The following is a 26835-nucleotide window of genomic DNA, read 5'->3' as shown; positions in this document are numbered from 1 at the left end:
TCAAATTATCTGTAACTTTTGCTGTGATCCGGAGTTCACTCACTTACATGTAATGAATGTGTCACGTTCGTGACCAATTTCTGCTTCCAAAAATTTACTGGGGTGGATGAAAAAGGAGGCGGCAGACAGTCGAGCTTCTCAAGTGCATAAATCGCGTCGCTTTGCTTGCATCTCCTTTCAAAGGAGCGTGCATTAGGAGCTGGCTGAGGACGCCGTGCAGACACAAGGGCGCGTGAACAGAGGATGCTGAAAAGATTCCGTTCTGCCACATTAGTGCAGTGGCGGGATAAAATGTGCACAGATTGAGTCCATTGTCTAGATGACTAAATCATCCGTCTCGAAAATCGCCCTCGACCCAGGGATGATTATATAAAGACGAGAAAGAGATGCGTTAGTGTTGCCACGGAAACTTTCCGTCCCATTATTTCTCTATTTAACTGTAGCTTAAGCATTAGAGATTACAATTTTTTTCCATTTAAGCAACCAAAATGAAAAACCAAAATAAACTGCCGGATCTCATGCATCGTCATGTTCATCCCTAATGGGCAGACTTTGGCTGCTGATGTTCTGCCCTTTCCTGAATGAATTCCTTTCTTCCTAACTCAAAAATATACATGTATAGTTTATCTCCAAATATCGTTTGATTCCAATCTGGATTTAAAGCCCATCAAACACGCCGTCTGGCCATGTGTAGCTTTTCAACTTCAAAAGCCAAACGGTCGCTAATTTCATCAGACAGATCTCAGTGCGCGGGGCTGACGCACGTCCTCTGTAAATCTTCCCTTTGTTCCTCTTTGTGTCCAGGAGATTAATTTTCAGTCTTTTTCTCCTTATTGTGTGTGTGTGTGTGTGTGTGTGTGTGTGTGTGTGTGTGTGTGTGTGTGTGTCTGTCCGTCCGGAGGGTACCATGATGACTGTGGCAGCTTCCCATTCATCCGGGCACCGTGGGGTGTTGTTTGATGTTTTCATTAACCTGCGCCCTGCCTGTCTGCAGGCTGCAGGGCGGCTGCAGGGCTGCTGCAGCACCGCGGCGCTCCAAGCCTCTCGCACCTCACACACACACCCAGGAGAGTTCAATCACAGGCCCAGTATGGAGCCACGATGACTGCTGGGATACACTACAGCCTGGGAGAAGATTAGACTGTGTGTGTGTGTGTGTGTGTGTGTGTGTGTGTGTGTGTGTTTCTTTTTAATGCATGTGCTGCTCGTGCACGCCGTGTCGAGCCAGAGTGATTGGCTGTGTTTGCTGTATTCGCTGTGTGACAAGTGAGGAGGCACTTTGCTGTGAATAAACTGCACACAACAGGTTCAGAATGAGGTTACTATAGCCTATTTATTTTGAATTGGCATGGATTAAGATTATATTTTGGCATGGTCCACCATGGTCAACCAGGAAGAATTTCAAATCTGAATTGATAACACTATCAGGAAAAATATTATATTTATATATACATATATATACATATGTACATATATATATATATATATATATATATATATATATATATATATATATATATGTATATATATATATATATATGTATATATATGTATATATATGTATATATATATATATATATATGTATATATATATATATATATATATATATATATATATATATGTATATATATGTATATATATATATACATATATATATATATGTATACTGTATATACACAATATCAGTCAAAAGTTTGGACACACCCTGTGAAGTTAATGTATTTTCTTTCATTCTCATGACTATTGCAGTTTCTCACTGAAGGCATCAAAACTACGTATGAACACACATGGTGTGTTCATACTTTTATCTTGCTCATGTATTTGATGTCTTCATTATTTCTGCAGTGTAAAGTTGTAAAGGTAAAAAAAAAAAAAAATGCCTGAGAAAGTGTCTCCAAACTTTTCATATGTCGGTTTTAAAGTATCCCAGCACAGCAGATGTGTTTAGTAAAAAACAAATTTAAAAAAATTACAATTCCATTCTGTGCTTCGGAACCATACAGTCGACTGTGAGGCTTTGAAGAGTGTGTCCTCTGTAGATTTAACTGTCCCGCTGCTGTCACTGCTATTATGTTTTACACTTTATATTGAGAAGTCGAAGATAAAACGCTTCAACAGTGAGGCCGGTCGGAAAAAATACGAACATAATTAAGGAGCGGCGACCAAAATTCTGGCGCCTTATCGAGAGGCAACGCAAATTACGTTTTAAGGGGAAACGTTTCGCAGGTTGTTTTTAGTTGAAAACTAAAAACTAAAAAAAAGAGTAAAAAGGCCAACAAACTTCCCCAGATGAAAGAGTCAGCAGCAGTTTTTTCTGCTTACTGACGTCTCATTTGTCAGACGCTAGGATTTTAACACGTTTGTGCTTCGTTAGAGGCTTCTAGATGACAGGAAGTCCTGCGTTGGTTTTCATTTCATTTTCATCAGCGCTGCCTTTTGAAAGACACGTCGAAGAAATTACAAAAAAAGTTTTTCATTAACCAAACATGATTATTTCTTCACCGTCAACATGGAAATGAACAATTATCATTGCCACTGCAGTGGAGTTATTTTTTTTGCCTCCGCCCACTGCAGCGTCACCGTGTTTTTCTTCTTCTGTGTTTGCACATGTTCCACCATATAGAACCCATCAATAAGACACAATAAAATGACTTTTGTAAACGTTGCGTATAGGAGATGATCCTTGAACTTTAAAGCTGGCGGGGATCAGAGCAGCATTCATCGGCCGGCCTTCGCTGGCAGTGCAAGGCAGCAGACAGTCAGTGTGCGTCTGGTCTCAGCAGGCAGGGGAGGAGTGACCGTGCCACACGAGGGTCAGCCGCAGACAGCGAGCAGGAAATTAAAGGGTAAAAGGGTGAAGACCGAGTCAACACGGCCCACCTGCAGATCCCAAGGACGACGTGGTGTCAGGCCATGAAATAGTTTCAGGTTTTCATCAACGTGCAGTCATTTGTTTGCTACCCTTCAGTCAAAAGTGTGCGTGGTAGTTTATGTAATTTATTTTGAAAATACAATATAATAAAATATTTCAGCTTCCTCGTTCCATCCTTTTCTGTTTCCAAAGGCATGGCAGTGCAGTTTGTACATGAACATTGACAATCGCAGTTGAACTTTAGTAGCTCTGAGAAGACGGAGACACGGTAAAGGGCGTCATGGTGGCTGCAGCATTGACAGTTTAGCTTCTCAAGGTTCAAAAACCCTGCTTGAAAAATAAACATTTTGTGCTCACAATGAACTTTGCTCAAATTGCAAAGTTAATTTGCCATCAAATGCAATAAAATCTTGAACTGGATTCTCACTGACTGGAAGTGAACAGTGAAGTGATTTCAGTGCCTGGGCGATGTGATCCGGCAGCAGCTGTGTGAACAAGCTGGAGTGGCTAATTGATTTATTTTCCTTTTTCTTTTTTTTCTCCTAAGGATACTGTTACGCTAATCAGGCTTACTGGAAATAAAGGCAAGGTCACTTGTCTCAAGGTCCTGCTCGGATAAAAGATCTTTAATTCAATATTTCTGGGGTGACTATTGGTCGCGGTTCTACAAAGCGAGAGTCTGAAACCGCACTGGGATACTGGGCCTGACTTTTGCTCCTGCGTGAGAGAGATTCGTGATGAGCAGCAGTGCCGTTTCTACACTTTGGCACCGAAAAGCAGTAACTTCACTTTCATTTTATCCACTTGCAAAATATTATTGCACAGTCCAGTCATCATTTGGCTCAGTGCGTTTGACTGATGGCCCAATTCCAAAAGAAGAAGAAGTCACAGAGGCGGGTTCATGTTCCAGCCGACCTGATGATGAAGGTTGCAGTCTCTGACACACTAACTGGGAACTGCGATGAAATTTAGCCGAGTCACAGATGGTTAGCCCACACTGTGTAGGTAGGTGAAGCGGCAGAGCGTGGTGATCAAAGAACCTGCGTTCCTCCCCAAGATGTTGCTTCTGTCACGCGGGCCTGAGCCACACGGCCACATAAAGCTAGACAGTCTTCCAACCATGCAAAATGGTGACATCACTACTGCTGCACTGCAGTCTGATCAGCAATATGTCTGAATGATCAGTAGCTGATGCTGTAATGTTGCCTTTATTTTCTCCTCTTTTTCAGTACAATGCAGGCGGTCTTACACTGGCCATAAAAGTGAAACTAATATTTATCCTAAATGCAGCTTCTGTGGGTGGATAGAATTGGAAAAGTCCTAATCAGAGGCACACAATCCATAAAACTGGTGCTGCTGCTGTTCATTTATAGAGGCCCAAAATGTGGCAAAATCAAAAACACTAATATTTATTAAAAGGTCACTCTTTTCACATCTTCTGGTTCCCCCCCCCCGGTTTTTCGTGAGGAACAATCTCAGGCGCTCGTTAGGAACTTGTTGGTTTCAACATCGGATCGACCGGAATTGCTCTAAATAATGCAAAACGTCGGTACAAAGGGGAACTTGTTAGGCTGCTTCTACAGAATCCAGAACCTCCCAATGCACTTGGCGCTGTAGCATAACGGCGGAAGTGGCGTCTGAGGTCCAGATCAGGGTCATCTTGGTCAAGGTCGCCACACAGCCCCGGCGCTCCGCAGCGGCCAACCGGGAGTGGAGGCGAGCCGTTAGAGGTCCTGTTTGTGATTCTTTAAACAAGAAAATGTCTATGATTTCAAAAAGAAAAGAAAGCTTATCTCAGTTTTCAGGGAACTCCCTGAAAGTTGTTGAGATTGCAACTTTTTTGTTTTAGGCTTGGAATCTGTTTGGCATGCAAACACTGTTGGCATTTTTGTTTTGTTTTGTTTTGTTTTTATTGACTGTCTATTGTTTTCCATTGCACAGGACTAAGTGAAATCATATGTAAAATGTAATACAGGCAAATTTTAGCTGATTTCCAAACCCCTGCCGCCACCACAACCACCATCACCATTGGTGTCCTGCCTGTGTCTCTTCTATTATACGACCAAATTAAACTTTCTAATTTGAATTGTTCTCATATCTTCCCTGTGGGGGTAATCCCGTACAGGAAATAGCCTTTAATTGAGGTGTCACTTAGCGAGCAGGATCTGCGAGGATTGAAAGTTGTTTTTTTTTTCCTTCCTCCTGCAGAAGAAATGGATGTTCACACAGGAAAGGCTCTTGGAAAATGGCCTCCTGCTGAGGAGCTATATTAGAGACCGAGATGGCACATTAAACATTCCAGGCTGCACTCAGAGAATTTCATTTGGCTTTGGCCAAGCTAAATTAAGCCCAAAAAAGACATGTTTAGGAAATAAACATACTGAATGCATAAAGAAAAGCATAAGTGGACAATTTAATGAACTCATTATTCATGCAGAGAGGACATTAGGGCAGGACGTTCAACAAACTTTGTTTTTGTAAAATGACAAGTAATTAGTTGGTTCAGAGCTGCTCCAGTGTCACTTGATTAAAAAAGCAAAAAAGGAACTCGCTGGCCAAACAGGAAAGAGCCCTGAGGAAGCCCTCCCACTTGTCAAAACAACAAACAATAACAAGGGGGGAAAAAAGTGGTTCATAACTTTGAGATGGAGCATTTTGCATCAAGTTTATTACACATGAAAAAATTAAAAACCAACAGCTTTGCATCGTTTCAAATTCCCAAACTAATAGAAAGAGAACATAATGATGTAGAACAAGCAGGATAACCGTTTCCTGCTTGTTCTACCTGCAGGAAACTGTTCTACCGTTTACAGTTTAATTCACTGGTGACAAATCAAACGCTGTCACGTTTGAGCATTGACGCGCTGAACGCTCACCTTCTAGTGATGGGAATTCTGGCTCTTTTCAGAGAACCGGTTCTTTTGGCTCGGCTCACTAAAAAGAGCCGGCTCTTTTGGCTCCCAAGTGGCTCCTTAGATTTTCTCTTGTTTCTTTTATTTAAGGGCCAAATTATGTATTATATGACCAACACCATGGAGATCCGTTGACGGGGGGGGCGGCTCTCAGCCAATCAGGAGCAGCCAATCGTTCACTGGTTCGTTCGCGAACAACCCATCACTATCACCTTCCTCCGACCCAGTGGGACCAAACGTGACTCTGATCTTGGGAGGGAGGATCCACCCAGCTGCCATTGTCATTTATGAAAGCAAAAAAAGTGCTTTGTGTGCTTAGTAATGACTTTAGGAGTGTCTTCGGTCGGAGCGGCTAATTAGTGCTTCGAGTCTTCACCTGCCCCTCGCACCCTCACTCAGTCTTCACGCCTTTAGGCTCGTCGGCGACTTCACATTCACTGTCATTGATAACATCCACCGGAGAAAACTTCCCCTCCACTCCCTCACTTTCACTTTTTTTATTTAAATTAATGATGCGGTGTAATTTAATATTTAAATGAAAAGCGCTTTGAAGTGCAGGAGTCATTAGGCTTATCTGCTGGGCTCTCAAAGGAAGCCACAGGGAGACAATCTGCTGCTTCACACAAAAGTTTTGCGTTTAATGACAGAAATACGCGGTTTAGACTATATTAGTTTTCCCCCCTTGCCCCACAAATTTGCATGTTTTATCTCCTTCTTATAGAAGACAGCACGCCGCCTTGCATAATAGCTTCGCTCTATTATTTACTCTCAAGCAGACGAAGACGAGGAGGCGTACTTTTATATGGGCTTGTGAGACTTTTGGCTACGCAACTTCACAGAAAATGTGGACTTGGCAGTGCTCTGGGAAATGTGGAGCTCTTTAGCGTCCTCTGTTGCATCTGTCCAAGGTGAGAATGTGGTGGCAGCAGGTTAAACAGGTTGAAGCAGTCACTCTTTCAGCTTCTCCTGAGAGATTCCGAGGCATTTCCAGACCTGATGAGACGTTTAATCCTTGCCGCGGCTCCGTCTGCCGCTGGGACAGACTGGAAAGCCTCCACATCACACAACTTTTAACCCCTGGTTTTAGATACACTTCTCCTGAGTTCTGAGGGCAGACCGAAGCCGTCTTCTGAAGGAAACGTTTGTCGACAGATTCCGGCCACGGCTCAGTCACCTGAGGCGAGAAAGAGACGTCACGGCTCTTTCATGCACACTGGTTTGAATTTCAATCGATTTTGCTCAAACGGCTGCTAATGGATCCAAATCTGGTCAAGATGAATTTGTCTCGAATGGTATTACAGACGAACTCCGCCTTGAGGAACCTCTGCTCTCTCATGAGTAAAACCGAAAGAAGTTTTGCTGGTTAAACTGGTGATGTGGTTGGGTTGTCTAGATTTCTCCAGATTTGAAAGGTCTAAAATCTTAAACTCAATTTAAAAAATTTGTAAACTAAATTTTTGTAAATAAAAAACAAAAGTATAAAACTATAACTATATATATATATATATATATATATATATATATATATATATATATATATATATATATATATATATATATATATATATATATATATACATATATATATATATATATATATATATACATATAGCTGTATTATATTGAACATCAAATCTATCAAAACTGTACGGAATATACATTTTTAAAATCTTGCAAGTCCATTGTGAAAAAATTCCCATTCCAATTATTTGCTGTTGTTAGATTGCTACCCAATCCTCCGTGCTCATGATTTCACACTCGCTTGCTGATAATTTAACAATTTCACAAACACCCCCACAACTAATTTGGCACAAAACATTTTCCTTTCTCATTGCCACACCCCCGTGCAGCATGCTGTGCTCAGTAGCAAGCAAACAGGTCACATCAACATAACTTCAGTAGTTAGTTGGTCACCCTGTGGGTCAATCCGTGTGCGGCAGTCTAGTCTGTTCTTAGGCAGTCATTATGATGAGAACTAAGTCTGCCGGTGGGCTAATAATATCTCACACTTATTAGCGAGCATCAGCTTCTTTCTGTCTTTGTTAGCTTTCCTTTCACGGCAGCTCATAATGGCGGAGCCCTGTGTGTGGGCGGCACAGGCAATAATCTCGCAGAGTTTTTCGTCACGCTGAGAGAGAAATTAATAGTGCGTTGGCTGCACACGTATGAAAAGACTTTGCGTGCGTGCGTGGGTGCACTTTGTGCAGGTGAAAAAGGGCAACTTCGCTGCCTCATCGGCAACAGAAAAGACTGGCCATCATGCGTGACTCCCATTTCAAACAGAAGCATTATATCTCCCGCTGTACGTGTGCGCATAATCTACATTGTAGGATGGCGCCGGTTCTGAGAAGGAGGACGTGGTCATTTCTCACCTCCTCCACGCCCATGACACCAGACTCAAGTCACGGCCGTGTCAGCTGACAATGTGGCATTCGACTAACGCACAATGGATACCTTGCGAACAATGACTGTGGTGAACCGTCACACTGGCAGTGGAGTTGCATTTAGTAAGTCACAAAGTAACAACCAACCTAGTTAAATGCAATTTAGACCCTGAGCTCTTAGCTGATTAGAGTAGACAAGACCCTGTGACACAGAGCACTTGGCCACAGATGCATCATGGCGTCAAATTAGCCCTCCCCAGTTTGCCTTTAGAAAAGAGCGGCGACGGCTCAGATTCAGATTCAGATTTAGATTCAGATTACTTTCGGCTCCCCGATGGTTCTGCGCTGAAAAGCCACTCCGGCTTAATTAAGTCATGATTCTTAGCACAATGGCCTGTTTTCATGGACCAGAGCCGAGAATATCGACGAAACAGGAGCCCCGTTAGGTTTCTCATGATGAATGGCACAAGTGCCAACCAATAATAACGCTGCACAAAAGAAGAAAATTACGTCTAATTTCCAAGAATTTTCCAAATGATAATTTGACACATTTGCGCTGTCAAATTGTCATTCGGAAAAAGAAAAAAGGCATTGATCCGTATGAGTAGGTTCATAGCAAACAGAACTTGGGCCAAGACGAATTTGTCCATGAGAATTTATTTGTCCTCCCTGGACAGCCGTCACGGCTCCGTCTCTGTCTGCGTTTGTTTCAACCCCTTCAACCCACAACTCTGTCAGCTCAGACGTCGTAGATCAAGATGGCCAGCGTGCCAAGAGAAGAGAGTCGAGCCAAGAAAGGAGATGGGATGGAAATGCGCTGCACACTCTCCTCACTCCATCCGCCTGCGGATTAAGTAATATAAGCAATTTAAGGTGGTTTTCATCCAGACACCTGCCTCTGTCCTCTGTACAATAATTGTTTGTTCTGGCTGACTGAGCCCGTGCGCCTCCCCACGGCATCACTAAACACAATTTCCCACAGGAGAGGAGGAGTTCTCTCCCAGAAGCCTGCACAGTCTCTCTCTCTGAGGCAGGAGCAAATTAAAGATGGAGAGCAGGGCTCTGCTGTGTTCCGAGTGTCACCTTGTGCTGGTGTCTCACGGGTCTTAAAGTGACAGATGTGGGTTTTTTTCCTTGAGAATCTACAAGAAATAGTATTACACTTTGTAATATCGCTCCTTTATTTCCACCTCCTGCACTATTATCGCTCTACATAGCTTCTTCCGAGAAATAATACTGTATATTAGGAATATAGGGGCCGTTATTGATCCGTCACAGGTAACCTGCCGTGATGGGAGCCCGAGTGAAGGAGCAATCGCAATCGGAAAGGCCTCCATGTAATTGAAATGTCCCTGTTGTGTAGAGACACATCGGGAGGAGGTGGAATGACAAATCAATAATGCTCGCTATTACGCTCTCTCTGTCTTCAGGGTGGGTGGAGGAGGCTGGGAGGGGCAGGCGGGAGGAGGGAGAAGAAGAAGAAAAAAGTCGCCCTCCCTGTCAGGTGCGTTTGCATCTCGCAGAGTTCAATTTATCTAAGGTCCAAAAATAAAGAAATTGCTGCCTCCCCGCCGCCTTGAGCTCGAAGAAATAAACAGTCGATATTTGCTCCTGGGGACCTGCAAAGGGGACGTGCACATAAATCACCCAGCATGCACCTGTCCAAAGGATCAGCCACAGAGTCCTGTGTCATCTCGCACCGCCGCCGAGGCCCCCCTTCATCTTCCAATCGATGCGCCAGGGGGCACCCGGAGCCGTGGTGGCACCTGCCGCTGCCAGAGACGGAAAGATGGAAATTACTTTCCCATCGTTTCCTCTTTTCTTTTCCTTTTTTTTTTGTTTTGCTCCCAAAGCAACCTGTTTAGAGGCACTTTAGGGCTCTTCTGATTGGGTTTGCAAACTACTGGACTCACAACCGGCTTTTCTCCAGGCAGCGGACTTTATTTCTTTGTGCCTCTTTGTGTTAATTTACAGCAGGTCGTTTTCTCGTTTTCGTCTTTCAGAATTGATCATAAAACGGTTATAAATTTCAGCTGCTGTGTAATGGCTGCAGTTAAATATGACAAAAAAAATTATTAAATCCTTCTTGGTTTATGCTAAACTACAGAAGCTTCATCTTTTCAGTCTTTTTTTTTAAGGAAAAATACTCACCAGCTTTACTGTTTTGGGTAAATTCTCTCAATTAGGTAATATTACAGAACAGATGGACTAGTTGGAGAGCGTAGACAGGCAGCTGTCACTAAGGTAACTCTACCGCAAGTGTACGTGAGATATTGTGAATTGACATGTTTCTAAAGTAGTTGAATACAAGACTTCATGGTGACTCAGGACATAAATTCATGCCTTAACTATGGTGATGAATCACATTTGTGGTCCCTTCAATTCAGCAAGACCATCATCAGTCTTCGAAACTCAGATCACTCAGACCTCAATCCGATTGTGGAGGGTTTGACTGGGAAATCCTATGTGGTAGTTCAATCAAAGTGACGAACTAATGAAGAAGTGTGGCTGAATTGTTCATGATTACACTTCAAATGAACTCTTTTTTAAATCTTATCCCTTCAACTCTATGTGAATTCATGATCATGACGAAATGCAAGGGGTTCATGCATGAATTCATGCGATTTCTTGACTACAGTCATGCACGCGTCCAACTTCTGTGATCAGCTTATTGTAAATCTTTTGTGTTATAAGATCACAACAATATCATTCATGTGTTCATGAAAATGTATTTTCCTTTATGGTAAAGTGACATACGGTATGCACTCACCGGCCACTTTTTTTTAGCTACCAGGGACTCTAAGTCTGTAATCTTCAGTGATCTTTGGCTGACAGCTGCTGTATTACTGGTGGTTGCCATATTTCATAGAGAGAAATATCAAGAGATCCACTGAGAGGCAAGAAAAATGAGTTTGTTGCCTGCAGTCTACCAGCTGAAATCAATTCTGCTGCTCTGAACTGAGAGGTAAGAAGCGTCTGTATCTTGAGACGAGACTCATTTACGATTCACAAACAACTTACTGAGAGTGTCCAGTTGCACCAGCAGCCCGGGTGTGTGCTTCTCGCACCAGGGCAACCGTGTGAGCGCCTAATTCAGAGCTGCATCGATATGAAACTAGAGGCGACTGCGTCACTGCTGAGCAGGACTAATTCCTCTGTGAAAAGCAGCGTTTTGTTTCTGGGTCTAATTGTTTAATCGGTGGGTGAGGCAGCCAAGGAAAATGCAGACAGGAGGTCGGTGGGAGACAAACAATGGAGAATCACTTCGGGGGATAATGGCTCCTGTCTCTCTGTTTATGAGTCTTTCTCACGCAGACACACGGATAAACACATTCCTCCAGCGACACGCGTGCACTTTACAGGGGTGCCAGCAGCTGCTCGCTCATTGTTTGCCAACATTCTATTCATCTGGCCAAGGCTGTACCATGAGTGAAAGAGAATGCGAACATCTGAACAAACTGGCACGAGCAGGAGCAAAAGTAGAGATAGTGCTCGTAGCGGCAAGAGTTGTCTGTATTTTTTCAGTTAGTCACGTACAAGAACCATTAGAACAAAAGTATGTATAATATACAATATGTATGAACATCCTGAATATCACCAAAAGTAATTAATTGGAGTCAAAGTCAGTGCAGTGGCTGCTGGCTGAGGGTTCGCCCTGCATTTCCTCCTCGCTGTTCGGACTGCAAATGTGAATAAGAGCGAATCTTCCTCGTGCTTAAAGTGATGAAGAGGCAGAAGGATGAGAACATAAATGAGAAGCGGGACTCTTAATGTTCATTGGGACTCGTTTTATTGTGAGAGGTGTTTTAATAGAGCCACTGTAAATGGATATCTTCCATTAGTGAGGTACCATCAGTATTGAGTGACCCAGTGAGAACCAGGGAGGAAAAAGACCAGCGGCCAGCAGTCAAAGGGTTCCTGGACTTCCAATCCTGTTTGGGATGAGAAGGAAAAGTACGTTTCCAGCGTCATTGGGCTTCAAAGTTGAACTGTGTCGGCTGTGGACAGTAATGTGATTGGAAGCAATAGTCTTTGGAGTCAAATGGCTGAGTCTCCATTGCACATTGAGAAAGATCCCTATTGGTTGAGGGGAAAGGCTGCAGGTGTTTTAATTGGTACGCTGGCAGCTGAATCCCAGAGGTGTGCGTGATAAGAACTTCAGTTTGTGGAGGTTCCTCTCTCCCGAAGAACCATAATACACACAGTTTATAGAGAGTGTTGTAGAATTCAGGGCTTGTTTTTCCCTCATGGTTACAGTTTTAAGAGCTCTGTGGTGAATCACTCACTGTTAATTATACCAAAAATTATTATCCAGGAAACATTGTGTTCAGCCCTGTCTTAACAGTCTGTTGGAAAGTCTATGGGTTTTAGCTTCCTGCTAAAACTGATGCTTAGCTGGGAGGAACTAACACATGGTCGAGGATTTAGGTTCAGTGTCCTTGATGATGTCACAAAGGGCTGATTTCCTGAACTTTGTGTTTTGGTTGGATTCACTGCTAGTTCACTGACTGGCTGGAAAAACACATATTATTGTATATAAGAACATGTGGGACCTTTGAGTGTGTCACCTTCTAGTTTTGTGCACAGGTCTCTTCTTGCTTTTGTCGTTATACATCGCTCTGTTGTTCCACATGATTGCAATTTTTTTTGATGTTTCGCTTTTTAGTTTTACTTTTGCTTTGTTGTACCTCAATTAAAGCATTCTGTTTAATGGCCACACAAAGTTGTGATACCTATAGAAATTCCTCCTTTATTGCACCTGAGCCTGTTAGTGCTTTTATTAGCCATATACAGAGCAACGCTTAATGTCACCCCGGCGCCTGCTGGAGATTCTTCTTGTCAAAACAGCAATTTAAAAGACAAACAAAGGAGCAGAGAAAGGCCAACTCTTTTAAAGACACGGAGCGAGAGATCGAGCAGCGTAACGAGGAGCCGTTGATCGAAGCCCATTTCGCAAACCTTTAGCTCTCACCAGCCTCTTTTCAACACAGGTGCTAATTTATTCGCCCGACGTCGCTCATGCAGCATCGCCAAATTACGAGGGCTGGAAGCTGTGAATTGCACCTATCAGCTGTTAGAGTTAAGATCTTGCCAGGTGGGTTGATATGAAAGCTTTGCCTTAACGGTGAAAAGGGAAATCCGCAATTCATCCGAAACCAGGCCCCTTTTTTCTTCTTTTTTTTGTCTGCATTCGTAATGAAAACCTGGGGGTAAAAGAAAAATGTTATCCTTGATGTCCCCTGTTGTCCTCAGCCGCCTCTCTCTCGATAACTCATGGAAAAGCTCTCGTCAGAGCTTTATTGAAGTGGAAGATAACGACAGCTGCTAATGCTGGGATTCTGCCAGGATCTGCAGCTCGGCAGTGTCTCCACACTTATCAGATAATTTGTGGGTTTCAGGTGAAAAGATGGGAGGGAACTTGCAAGAAAAGAGAAATGGTGAGAAACTCACAGGAGATTATGTGGCCGTGACCTAGAATGTGTCACCTATCGGGGATATGGGGAACTGTGAGCTGTTTTAAAATGCAAAGATTAGCAGCGTGCTGTTTGTTCAATCCAAGCATTTTTTTTCTTGTTGACTCTCCTGTTGAAATATTTGCAGATACAAGGGGGACGGTGCCGTTCCGCAGGTCTGGAGTCAGCAAAGTTAAGAGATAAATGTGCTCACTGGGCTCAGAAACACAGCAATATTTCAGTAGGAGGAAAGTCGAGTCTAATGAGTCTGGCGTGGCTGATGGATTCCCGCTGCCAGTTCAAACACCTGCCAGAGAAAAACAGCAAAACCCACAGTGCGTTTCGCACCGTCCAAATGTACACAGGAAGTGAGCCGAGCACAAGTTTTACCTTGAACACCCTCACCGTCAACAGTGAGGCTTCACAGTTCTGATTTTCTAGAATAATAACAGTACAATGCTGATTTGTCAGGTACTACAGAGATCCTCATGCCACCGAGTTTAACTCTCCAGTGTATAGAAGTTAAAAAAATATCTTTGTTTATTATTCCAGCAGTAGTTGAAGAATACTACATATACTTTCTGGAAGACGTAGATGAGAAGAAAAACACGACTTCAGTGTTTATACCGCAAATAAAAAATAATAGAGCCCCGGCTCAAAGAGATGCACAGAGGAGACAAAACAAACTTTGAGGCAGAATTTTATTTTTATCAACAGAGGGGAGGCGGGGTTGGAAATCAGGAGTCTGTGAGTCGGTAATGAGCGCAGTGTTGCATGTTTGTCTGCTGTAGGAGGGACGGAAGGAGCGCAAAAGGCAGGCAGGCAGTGGGCTGCGAGGAGAGAGGTGGGAAATAGGCACCGCACCCGAATGACAGAGGGTTGGAGGGATGGAGTTGCGAGCTGCGTCTGGTCATCAACTCGGCGGCCAGAGGAAGTCGTGTCTGTTTCTCTGGCTGCTGCTGCTGCTGGGCCGCACAGCTGCAGGCTGACATTAAAAAAAACACCCAATCACGTCGCTGACGCGATCTTGCTAATCGGTCGGTGGTCGGTGACGACCACGTGTCTGAAGAATTCACATTTTCAGTGACCAACACGCTGCTCACAGCCATTTGTGATGCCTTGTCACCTTCCACACACACACACACACACACACACACACACACACACACACACACAAGCCTCCATCACAATTCCGAGAATTGTGATGGAGGCTTGTGGAAGTGAATGTTTCCTGGCGGCAGAATGCAGCATACTTAGAGCATTTCTTTTTTTAAGAGCCGGAAAACATTTACGTGTCGCACATGGTTACAGCGGTGCAGGCGGCTGTAATGGCTGTATGACGTCTTCTTCTGTGGTGACTGTGATTTTCACTGCGGGGCTCAGCAAGCGACGGTAAATGCACTATAAGTGACTTTATTTGCACAGCGTCGCTCAATGCCAACCTCATTAACGTTTAAAAGAGCCTGTGAGTTTGTTCTTGAAGCACCTTTTACAGGTATTTTTTTATTTTTTTTTAAGATAGTTGGAGGCTGGCATGGATCCAGATTCCAGTGTGTGTGTGTGTGTGTGTGTGTGTGTGTGCGTGTCAGACAGCGCTTGGGAAATGGGTTCCAAGTAAACGTTGGTGACATTTTGCTGCTGAGAAATATGAGTGATTTGGAACAATAGTTTTTCTTTCTGCCAGTACGGCGAGTCTCTAATAAGAGACAAACTTGGCTTCACAAAACAACACACACTCACACACAGGTTTTGTAAGGAAAAAAAGAGACCTTATTCACAGCTATTTCTGTGACTGTTCACTTGAGGGAGCACAAATTACCGCTCGCGCTGTGGGAAATTAAATATAACCTGAGAGCGGAAATGTTTTTGACAACTGCAAAACTGATTTGGTTGGTGTTGCGCTGATAAGAGATGAAAGGCTGCTTCACCACAGTTGTTTCTTGACTGCACGTTAGGCCTCTGCTCATGTGTGAGTCACGTCAGGCTTATCAAGCAGCTTCAGATTGTCTTTTCAAAAGAGCAATTTGTGATGCAGGCTCACCTATTGTTGCAACCGGCTGGCATCATTTCCAGCTTTAGGCCTTTCTTATTCTTTCACATTTTTCTGAGTGCGGCAAGGCGCAGAGGGCCCGGCCGGGCTTCGAACTGCAGACTCCTGGGTAATAGCCATGCACACTTAACCATTCGGCCGAAGGGATATCCCCTTGGCCAAGTAGCCAGGGTGCATGATCAATTAGTGACAGGACCGCCACTGTCACATGAGCAAAAGTTGTTTTTTTTGTCTTTAAACTTTCCGAAAAGGAAATACAATGGAAGTGCATTTACTGCATGTTAATATTTACTTTGGCCGATGCTGAAAAGTGGGAGTCGATGATAATGAACTGTTAGAGTGAATGCAACAGAAATAAGCAGTGAGAGCTCCGTGTCATCAGGTGTGAAACCGAGAGCAGCGGCCTGTGGCAGCTCACAGGGAGCCGGATCAGCATCTGTCTAGTATCGCTTACATCATTATTCATCATTAGTGTGCTGGTATTTTACCTGTGACCCTCCCGCTGTACCTTTGCATATAAAGAGATGCACTCGCCTTGAATATATGCAGTTTACAGGATGAGGTGGAGAAATGGTTGTGAATAAAAATGAATTTCTAATAAGCTTTTCTCCCCCAGCCCAGAGTACTTTTTATTTTTATTTGGTTGGATTTTGTTAATTACTCTTTTGCTTAATTAGCATTTATTCGCAGAGCAAATTTATTGGCGACACTTGAAATAAACTCTTGAAAAAGCATTCAAACGGCTGAATCCGAGGAGATGCTGCATCTACACAGGAGGTCTCGGCAGGTTCTCAGGACGACCCAGCAACTGTAAAGTAAAGTGAACCGACAGCGTTTGAAAGGGCAAAAAATAATAAAACCAACGACAGCCACGCACAAAAAGCTCAAAATGAGTTTCTTTTTTTGCTCCCCTCCCGAAGCCGATTTGGCCGTATTTGAATTCCTCACCGAAACGATGAAAAAACGAGGAACGCCCACTCTTCCGCAACTGCCCTCCATTGGGTGAGGAGCGTTCATTTCCATTTCTACTTACTCTGCAGTTGTCAGCCCTCACTCGGACAAATTGAGAGTGACTCCGATAGCGTTTAATCGTGACCTTGCCTCCCACCGACCGGTGCGAGACGCAGCCGTCGGGGCTTCGGCAGTACGTATTTACAAGGCGGGAGACTACAGAGCCTGCCGAGCCCCCCACCTCCTCCACCCCTCTACCCCATCTCCTCTGTACTTTTACTCACTTGGGTGAGCTTGATTGATACGCCGGCGCGCCGTTCCCCCCTTAATCCTATGCATTTTTAAAGAAGTGGCGGGACGCTTGCCGGGAACTCATTTCCAACGAGTCCGAGCATTTTGCAATAAGGCGGAGATAGTGCTGGCCTGGCACTCTGCATTGATTCCAGCCAGCGGGGGCCTCGCAATTGTGATTCATTACAAAACCCCGAGAGGCAAAATAAAGAACTTGAACACCCTATTGTGCTAAAAAAAGAAAGTTGGTTGAAATTATATATGCCGCTTCTTGTCCACACACCCCCGACCCACCCAACCCCTTTCCCTGCACCTCAATGTTGCACAAAGTAAGTGCTGCTGCTGGAGAGTGTTTGCATGCAAAGGCGTTTGCATCAGTGCGCGTGGAATCACCGCCGTGGAGTCGCTGCTTTGCCCGTATCGACTGCATATTTCAGCGCACAATAACCCAGGGAGCGGCCCAGACTGTTTGTGGGCACTGCTGAATATTTTAAAACGTCTGCATATTGTTCCTGCTCTGAAATTGTTGCTCGTCTTTAAAAAAAAAAAAAAAAAAAACACCAGTAGTGGCTTCATCTTTTAAATTGCTCCCTCGTCCTCCTCCTCCTCCTCCTCCTCCCCCTCCTAAACCGTCGAGAAGAAACAGGTTCCACGGAGTCATTTACATGTGGCTCTCACTGAATTATTAAAAAAAAAAACGAAGGAGAATTGTCAGAGGAGATGTCGTAAATACACAGGGTTTCTTTTCCGTGCGGAAAATAAACTCCACCAAACATACCTCGCGGACTAAATGCTGATGGTTATCAGGAAGGGCTGCACGACTGAGACCTCAGAGGCGCGTTCGCATCGCTGTTTTGCGAGGCTGCAGGCTTGGAAACATGAGAAAGGGATTCTCGCAGCAAGACCACATTCTTCCCAAACGTCTCATGGCAGCGCGTATGTAATTTTATCAAGTCATTAAGAGTGCCGAGTGCGGAGGCAGCAGACGACGTGCGCTCCTCATTTTTCACATGCACAAGTCATTTTCCCCCCAGTAGCCTTGCAAATTAATAGCTTATCTACATGTGTCCTGCGCTAGAGGGTGAAGCTGCTAAAAGGTCGTAGCGACAGCAGGTTATTTCTACAGCGGCTCCTCGGAGGAGCTTATCGTCTTAAAGAAACACGGGTTTATCGGCGCACGTCACACAAAGGCACGGCACTATGGAAAATTAAACATCATCCGTGACGGCAGACAGTGGAAGTGGCGCGCGAAATGAAAAGTTAGCTTTTCTCTCCTGAAGCGAAAGTCTCTCCGTCTTCATTGTACCGACGGCCAACGTGGCAAAAGTATTCACTTTCGGCGTTGTCCTTCTCGACGTTTGACCTGTGATTTTTTTTTTTTTTTTTCATTTTTTTGATTTGAACAGTAGATCCCCATGTTATCAGAAATATAACTTAGTTTTTTCTTCGCCGGAGGCTTCAGAAGAGAATCCTCTGATTGTTAAACCTGCAAAAATAAAACTAAAGAAACTCCAGGAAATAACATATTTAGCCCGCTAATTGCTAAACTACAAAAACTACAACTCATGCTTTGTTGGACCTTTGGCAGCTTTCAAATTTCATTTGTTTCAGCATTTTATTTTTAAGCATATTTGTGAGTCACATTTTTAATTAATGTTGTACTTTAATCGTAATTAGTTGACAGTGCAGAGGCTTTAAGCAATATTGGCGGTGTCAATCATCATGGCAGAGCTCTTGTAGGAGTCAGTTGATTGTGATGGTTTAAATGCATTAAACCGACTTATCCTGATCCCGAATGTCCTTTAATGTTAATGCCATAATGTTTCACCACATATTACCGTCCTGATTGAATATTGCACTTTAGAGGTTTGTTTTTTTTCTCTTTTCTTCTTTACCCCTTTAACCATCAAACCTCACCTGTCTGTCTGTTTAGCCTCTGGCCGTGCTGCACACAGCTGTTACCTTAATGGTTGTGCTTGGAAAAGGTCAGCAGCAGCCCTGGTCAAAGTTGAAACAACGTGAACTTTAAATATGCCGCTGAGAAATGTCATTTAATTTCTCCAACGGTTTGTTCCGCCCAACCGTTTTTGACTCGGCAGGAGACATTTGGAATTTGCTGCAGTTTGCCTATTGTGGGATGAATAAAAGTCTCACCTAGCACTATCTCTCCCCAATGATCACAGGTGCTTGAATAGCTTATCACTACAAATTCACACCTACTGCCTCACGCCGTATTGGAGCTGGTTGTGTGGCATCTACCTTGGCGGGAGCGACTGTGAGATGCTGAGCTGTGCAGTTTGCCGTGTTTTGCGGTGTTGTCCGGAAGGTCCCTGCTTTGGTTTGCAGCCTTGTGGCTACAACTGCATCACGTCGAGGGTAACACCCAGCAGAATGGCACTCATTCCTGTCTAGTTCTGCTTTAGTTCGGCACAAGAGGCAAATGACCAAATATTCAACCGTGCGGGACACCAATATCATCTCCTTGTTGGATACAATCAAAATCATCAAAGCGAATCAGCCAAGTCTTTCAGATGAGAGGCAAAACGTCTCCAGCAAAAGCCACGTCTGCTTTTAATCAGTGGATCCAGAATCCCACTCGGCCGATGCATTATCGCTCCTCTCACTCTCCACTCAAAACACTTTCTCCCTACTCTTGTTTCAGTGATGCCTTTGACATTTATTCTCGCTGAAACGAGTGACTGAACACTGGTTTCCCAGTGTCTCCCAGCGGGAGGCCACAAGTCAATAGATGTGGGCGGCAATAACTCCTCTGTCCTTTACGCCGGGCATAAACCAAACCTGGCTGTGTGATATAGGGGTTTGTTACGCCTGCTGTCATGCTCAAGGGCATTTGGAAAGATCGCTGTGTCTGCTTTGGGAAAAAAATTGCTGGCAGTCAAAGAGGAAATGTACATTCTCACATCTCTCCACTGTACGCTCACGGCCACGCTTAAGCGTCTGTGTGTTGTTTCCTGTCACAACAGAGCGCCTGCAGACAGAAGTGAACGGTGGAAAAACTGCGACCCTGTTTCATCCAACAAATGCATCTATTGTGGCAATTCCACTGATGTGGGGCAATGGCGTTACCTGGCAACATGAGCTGTTGCGTTAATCACTATTATTTGTGGATTGAAATGTGGTATGCCGGGAAAAGAAATTGACATAAAAAAAACTACGTCAATAAGACTTTTCCTGAGGACTTTGTGAAGGATTATTTAAATAAGCTGTGGAACGGAACCGTCAGGAGAAATGATGGAGTCCTGGGGTTTTCAAAGTTATTCTTTCCCCCCCTTTTTTTTTTCCTTCCTCCGTCCTGTCAATGAAGGCTCACTGATGTTCCAGACCTTCATATGTTGCACTTGTTCTGGCAGATAAGAAAAAAAGAACAGGTCCTGGTGGCATCTCTTAATTTGCCCTGTGGCTCCTCTGCCTCCTCCTCCGGCTCACAGCAGAGGCCGAGCGCTGGCTGATTTAATGTGAAGTTAAGTGACGCTGAGGCTGCAGTGGCAAGCGGCGCTGAGCGCTGACATCTGCAGAGAGGCGAGGCCATGCTCGGCGTTAAGGAGCAGCCATTAACCCCCCTTTTAATGAAGCGCAGCGCATAATGATATGTGTATTCTCTTCTCCTTTACCTCCGTTCAGTAGAAGAGAGCAAATATCTTGGCTCATGAAGCTGCCATCGCCCAGAGACGGCGGCGGTCGAGGGAGAGTCCGGCAGCTCCTAAGCTGAAGAGCCGAAAGGAGGCGGAGATAATGATCATCGTTTTACATCAAGAGACTTTTGAATCTTTTAATCAGACAATGGTTACTCACTGAAACGCTGTCTTACGGGTTCACACGGTTAAAACATGTCTAATCTTGATCTTGGAGGTTACATTGGTCGCAGTCATAAAAGGTCCCATATTGTATAAAATAGACTTCAGTCATCTTTTCTAGTAATAATCTGCATCCATCAGTGAACTGCAGGGAAATAAGAGGAGTCCGTCCTTCCCTCACTTGGAAATCAACCTTCTGTGATACACAAATAATTCACCCATGTTGGTGACTGCAAGGAAGCGCTCATCGCGGAAACATTATGCAACCAGCACAGGTCATGTGAGCTGAATGTCAGAGTTAATTGGGCAGAACTGTTTCCACAGAATGTGCTGTGAATCAGCCAATTAAAAAAAAAAAAAAAAAGACTCACTGCCTTAAACGAATGCGCAAAGTTTTCCCAAATTACAGGAAATTGTTTAGAATGGTGTCATTCCCATGACCATTCCTTCATGCACATTACTTTGTGCAAATGCACTCATCCGCACATGTGTAACTGCTGAGCAACCGTCAGACGTTGTAAGTGTAAGTGAAGTGTATTTTATTCAAGTGATATGAAACTTTTCCTCTTGCAGCCTTTATAAGTCATCCCCCATCAATAACAATGAGTCATAAAATTTAAAGGACTTTGGGTCCAACTTCTTAGCCCATTGGTGTGGTTTTTTTAAAAGGCAATTTTCATAGGGACCAATTAATATCAGAGAGGGGACAAATCTCTCACTCCATCTTCCAACATTTGATCAGCTGTCAATAGCGGCATTCAAAGATGCCCTGAAGACGGTCTGGATTTATTTATTTTTTTTAGAAAAAAAAAGCCTTAGATTGCCTCCAAACATTAAAAAGACATTAGGCAGCCGATCATTCCTAGTCAGTCAGTCAGTCAAGTTCCGCAGGAAGGAGCAAGGAGGAACGAACGAGCCAGACGGTTTGAACGTGCAGAGGAAGCGATGTACGAAGCAGCCCGAGACCGACAGCTGGAAGCTTTCATTAATGCAGCTTTTTCTTTATGTCGTTGCCGGGGAGCTCTGCTGAAAAGTGGGGGAGTGAAAAGGAAATGAAAAAAAGAGACTCGAATCAAACCAAATACGAGCTCTTTATCATAAGAGGTGTGTTATTGCCGAACCACTTCCATGTAACAAGCGGCGGCGCGCTAACGATTGGAAAAGCAGCCCTGACAATGCCTTTGTACGCTAAGCCGCCCGTTTTTCCTGAATGAAAAACGGGGGGCTTTTCGATGTTGCTCGCAGGCTGGCAATTCATTTTATTTCATTTTATTTTTGTTAATTCTCTCGCCTGCTCACTTCTTCTCATCTATACTGTGCGGCCGCTAAATGCCTGGTTTGCATGACGGTGAGGGCAAAACTGTGGTACTAGGTTTTATTTCTTATGCAACCTTCAGCAGGTAAAATTTAGATGCAATGAGAAAGATAATCATGATGACAAAGTAGCAGGAGGAGAGAAGGGTGGGCACACTGGCATTTCTCTCCTCCTGCACATGGCATTTTTTTTTGCCCTCCGTCAAAGCGAGAGACTACGCAGAGGAATTGGAGTGTTTTGTGTACGCTGAGCGCACATGGCAGCAGACAAAGGAAGCTGCGCCAGTGTTATTGAAGAGCTGATGGAACACATTTGAGGGGAGCAAAAAAATAATAATAAAAAGTAAAATAAAAAAAAACCCTCAGTTTCTGCTGCTGCTGCTGCTGCTGTGGCTGCTGCTCAAAGTTCACGCAAAACTTCGCAGCTCAGTTTGTGACCCACTAGCTCCCCCTGCTGCCAAATGAAAGAAAGTCTGACAATCTCAAAGCTTCAGTCTCTCTGATGTGAGAAATATCTAAGCAGGTGGTTTATATCCTTAAAAACATTTTCCTTTTTTTTGGAGGGGGGGAGTTAAAAAACATGTTATTCGTTATTCCCCCTCCTGGGGAGCGATGGTAAAATCATTACATTGAAAAATTCATGTACGAAGGAGCTGACATGGAATATTCATCAAAACGTTGAGGAGGATCCCCAAGCTCCAGAGTCATTAAAACCTGAATAAAATATAATGGTGGGTGGTTAAAGCTGCTCTTTCATCAAGCAAAAGTGACTAAATTGAGTGAACGAGATGTAAACGCGTTAAAATGTTTGCTAACTGCTCTTAATCTACAGAAATATATATTATGATACAATATTTCCAGTGCTCCTTGCTGCGTGTTCAGAGATGCTGTTCTGCAGACCTTGGCTGTAACAAAGGTTATTTAAGTTGCTGCTACCTTTCTTTCTGGACTCCAACCAGTCTGCTCATTCTGACCTCTGACCCCTGACATCAACAAAGTATTTTCCTCCACTCGACTGGCGCTCACTGGATATTTTTCTCTTTCTGGGGAAATCATACCTGCAGCTCGTCTGCCACCAAACATCCACATTCGACATTATTAAGATTCACCTCAGTCCGCTGTCTTCCCCACGTCGACTCTCCCACGCCTGAAAGCACTGCCGCCAAGTGATTGACCGAACAGCCATTTGTGTTAACAACCAGTTCAATTAGTTTTACCTAATGATAAATCTGGCCAGTGAACGTGGGTTCAAATCGTGTCCGCTGAGCTTCCTAATGCATCTGAAATACAATAAAAACCGCACTGAGCGAGGGTAGGGGAGGGGAGGGGAGGGGAGAGGGAGGGAGGGAGGGGAGGATGTGGGAGATGTGCGTGAATTATGGCCCATTTTAGACGCCTGTGACCTTGAAAGATGAGAGGCCTGATTGGCTTATTGATTAACGATTCTCCTCAGACAAGAGCGCATGAGGTCCAGTTGGAACCACTTTGGCTGCCTCTTACTCACTCAGAAATGTTGCCTGAGCGCCAGGGAAGAGAGACGTGACTGCGGGCGGTGGGTGGGGACGGAAAACGCCTGGTGCTGCTTTTGTTTCCGTGCACGCAGAACTTGTGCTCCTCCCGGGGTTCCCGTGCGCGCTCAAGCACCCGGGGTGAGAGGAGAGGCTTAATCTGAGTGAGTGATCGGCTCCCCCTTGCTTTTAATCACTGAGCAGCAAAAAAAAAAATGTAAAAAACATTTCCCAAGTGCCGCCCACTGTGGTCGATTGTACTTTAGCCGCCTACTGTAGCGCCGTCCCCTTCGCAACTGCACTGTTGGCCACGGCCGCGTTAGCTGCTGGGTTCTCAGACGGCGCTGGGGTGCGTGGGAGCTCGTCTTTGGCAGTGTCTGACAGCCCAGCTTTTTGTTTCGGGAGAGCTCAGCGCGCGGTGCGCGTGTGTGCGAGTTTTGAGTGAAGGCAGAGGCAAAAAAAAATTAAAAATAAAAAAACAGCCGTAGCGGGGACGACAGAGGGAACGCTGCGGTGCATGCTGGGTGATGGTGTACTGTAAGTGGAAGCGCCGCCGCAGAGCCGCTTTGGCTGCTGCTGCTTCTAAACAAGAGCGGAATCCCAAAAAGGAAGCGGAGCAGATGGTGCACCGCTGCAAATAGTTCCTGAATTCAGAGTGTAACATCACTCTGCGTGTGTGCGTCTGTGTGTGTGTGTGTGTGTGTCTGTGTCTGTGTCTGTGTGTGTGTGTGTGTGTGTGTGTCTCTTCACATTCAATAAGACAGCAGTGTCATCATCTTCTTTCTGTTTTCTTGCACTGGCCCTGCCCTCAAACAGAGACAGCTGGTGTAGGGCCTCGCTCCTTCCCGGGAAAAACAACTCTAATCTGGTTTGGGGCGGCGTAATGAAATGTGCTCTTCATAAGGCCGCTAACCACATTACAAGGAGAGGAAACTTGATATTAAGCGGAGGAGGGGGGAGGACCTCCATGGCAACAGTGTTCGGGGACCGCACGTTCATCGTCTTGGAGGATTTAGGAACGGATCCGCCGGGTGCTGGAAGGGAGGCGGCGATGTGGAGCCTCGGAAAGTAGCCTCAGAAATAGAAATTGAATATTGCCCTGATCTTCTGGCACTTGATCTTGCCTGTGGAGGGGTGTGTTTTTATGTTGAAGAAACAATCCAAACAAAGAAGAGTAGAAAGAGGAAGTTCACGCGCGTCTGTGTCTGTTTGCTCCGACTCGACCTGCACATATGGCTCTAAATGTCAGGGCAGTGAAGAAGAGTTCTTGTCTTAATTTTCTGCGTCTGCCGTCCCATCGCTGAGGTCGCCGTCACTCGTCACAGGTCAGCAAAGCGTCTTGTCCATGTTCGCCGCGCTGAGGAAGTGACCATCTGTCTCAATAAAGTCTAAACTTGGCGCAAAGGTCTAAAACAAGCCCAGTCTGGCTCAGAGTGGCCATCAAGACGTGACTGCAAGGAAGCGGATGGCAGATATCGGCGTTGGCAGGACAGTCTAACCTCCTGCATTTGCCATTTTTATGTTCCTACTGATTGACATTCTCTCCACGCCTGTTTTGATTGGCTCACTGTCGCATTCATTGGCCCTCCTGTTTGCCTTTTTAACTCATTTAAAGCAGTCGGTCCCTTTCATCCTCCATTTGACGAGCAGCAAAAGAAATCGGCTCTTCAAGCTGTTTCCCGGTACATCCAGCTGACACAATGACAGACGGTAATTAAATCACGCCATGGAAGCCTTAAACTCTAAATTGGAGATGTAATCTGACTCAAACTATTAAAAGTTAGCGTGCGTCGCTTTCGTAGACTCCAAAAAAAGCGCAACGCTGCCAATGCACAACGGGGCATTGAGAGGCCAAGACGTAATTTGATTAACAACAACACCGTAGCAGTCTGTCAGTCACTCTCCACTGGCTCCCACTAGACAGTAGCCCTGTCCCACGTTTCCTCTCTTGGTACATTGAAAGCAGTGCTCAGAGTCCACACTATATTTTCCATCCTCCACAACAAACTGCTACACCACACATATGGCATTTAATGCATTTATGAAAGGTCCATCGTTAGTCACTCAATTTAATTTTAATTTTCTGAAGTACTGTTCTTACAAAACATAACCTTGATTTAATTTTGCAGCTTCTCTCCAAAAAATGAATAATGTCTGAGTGATAAAAGAAAACGTTGCTCTCCAGTTCTTTGCCAGGAAGCGATGCTATTAAATCCATTCAAATTGCAGAAACACCCCAGAGAGATTCACACAGGTGTGGGTGTGTGACAAAATATAATTTGGTGGATGATATTTAGCTGTTTTTTTTTTTTTTATATATATATATAAAAACACAAAACCTTGAAGTTGTGCTCTATCTCCACCAAGCAATAACCCTTGTTTGATACTTTCCATCCAGAGCCGAAATTGGCCAGAGTTTGAACCTTGCGCCGCTGAGGATAGACATTTTCAAACGGAGAGGCTCGTACTGGGAAACATCCACCAGTCTCTGAGAGCTTGTATCTAGCGTGAGTGGGCTTTTGTTAAAATCCATATATCCCTCGTGTGGCTACTGTCTTTGAGAAAGTACCTGTGGGAATTGTGCAAACCACAACACTCCGCAATTCTGGAAACGTGGAAACACAATAAGGTGATGCTCCGTTTGCCACAGAGACTGCATGCTAAAAACCTCAGCAAGGCAACAGTTGTAGCAAAGTGTAGTGAAGAGTTCATGTCAACTTGGGGAAAAAACAAAACAACAAACCTTGCAGACATCCCTGCGCTAATGCATCCCACTGCATGAAGGAGTCATGGCAAAGGTCAAGGGTACAAGGATCGGAGTCTGTGATTATGCGATGGAAAAAGTCTGAAATTCTAAAAATGCAGCAAGCGCTTGACATTGATGTGTTTTATTGCATAACCCCCTCGCTCATTTACAAGTACTTTTTTAATAGTGTAGTACAGCCAGTAGAGTTCAGATTTTGCTACGCAGTTACCAAACACACACCATGATGGTAATTACCCATTAAGAATGTACCACTGATAGCAGATACTAATGTTAGCATTCTGTCACTTTTGCTATATTGCCATTGTAGGGTTTGTAGTTGGTGGTAGTGTTGAGGTCAAGACCGCAACCGAGACCAAGACAAAAAGGTTTTATATTTCATATCTTTATATATCAAAGAAAAATGAAAACAAAACAGAAAGAAATGACCAGTATCTTTTTTAAAATTCAAGTTTGCTTCGAAATCGAACAGCAACATCTCTTTCCAACAAGGTGTCTTTTAATAATTTTCTTTAACATT

The sequence above is a fragment of the Nelusetta ayraudi genome, unplaced genomic scaffold (genome assembly GCF_046127955.1).
Source record: "Nelusetta ayraudi isolate G7.1 ecotype Tasmania unplaced genomic scaffold, CSIRO-AGI_Nayr_v1 ptg000136l, whole genome shotgun sequence".
NCBI classification, from domain to species: Eukaryota; Metazoa; Chordata; class Actinopteri; order Tetraodontiformes; family Monacanthidae; genus Nelusetta; species Nelusetta ayraudi.
The sequence above is the reverse complement of the archived record's forward strand: the minus strand, read 5'-3'. Positions refer to the sequence as shown.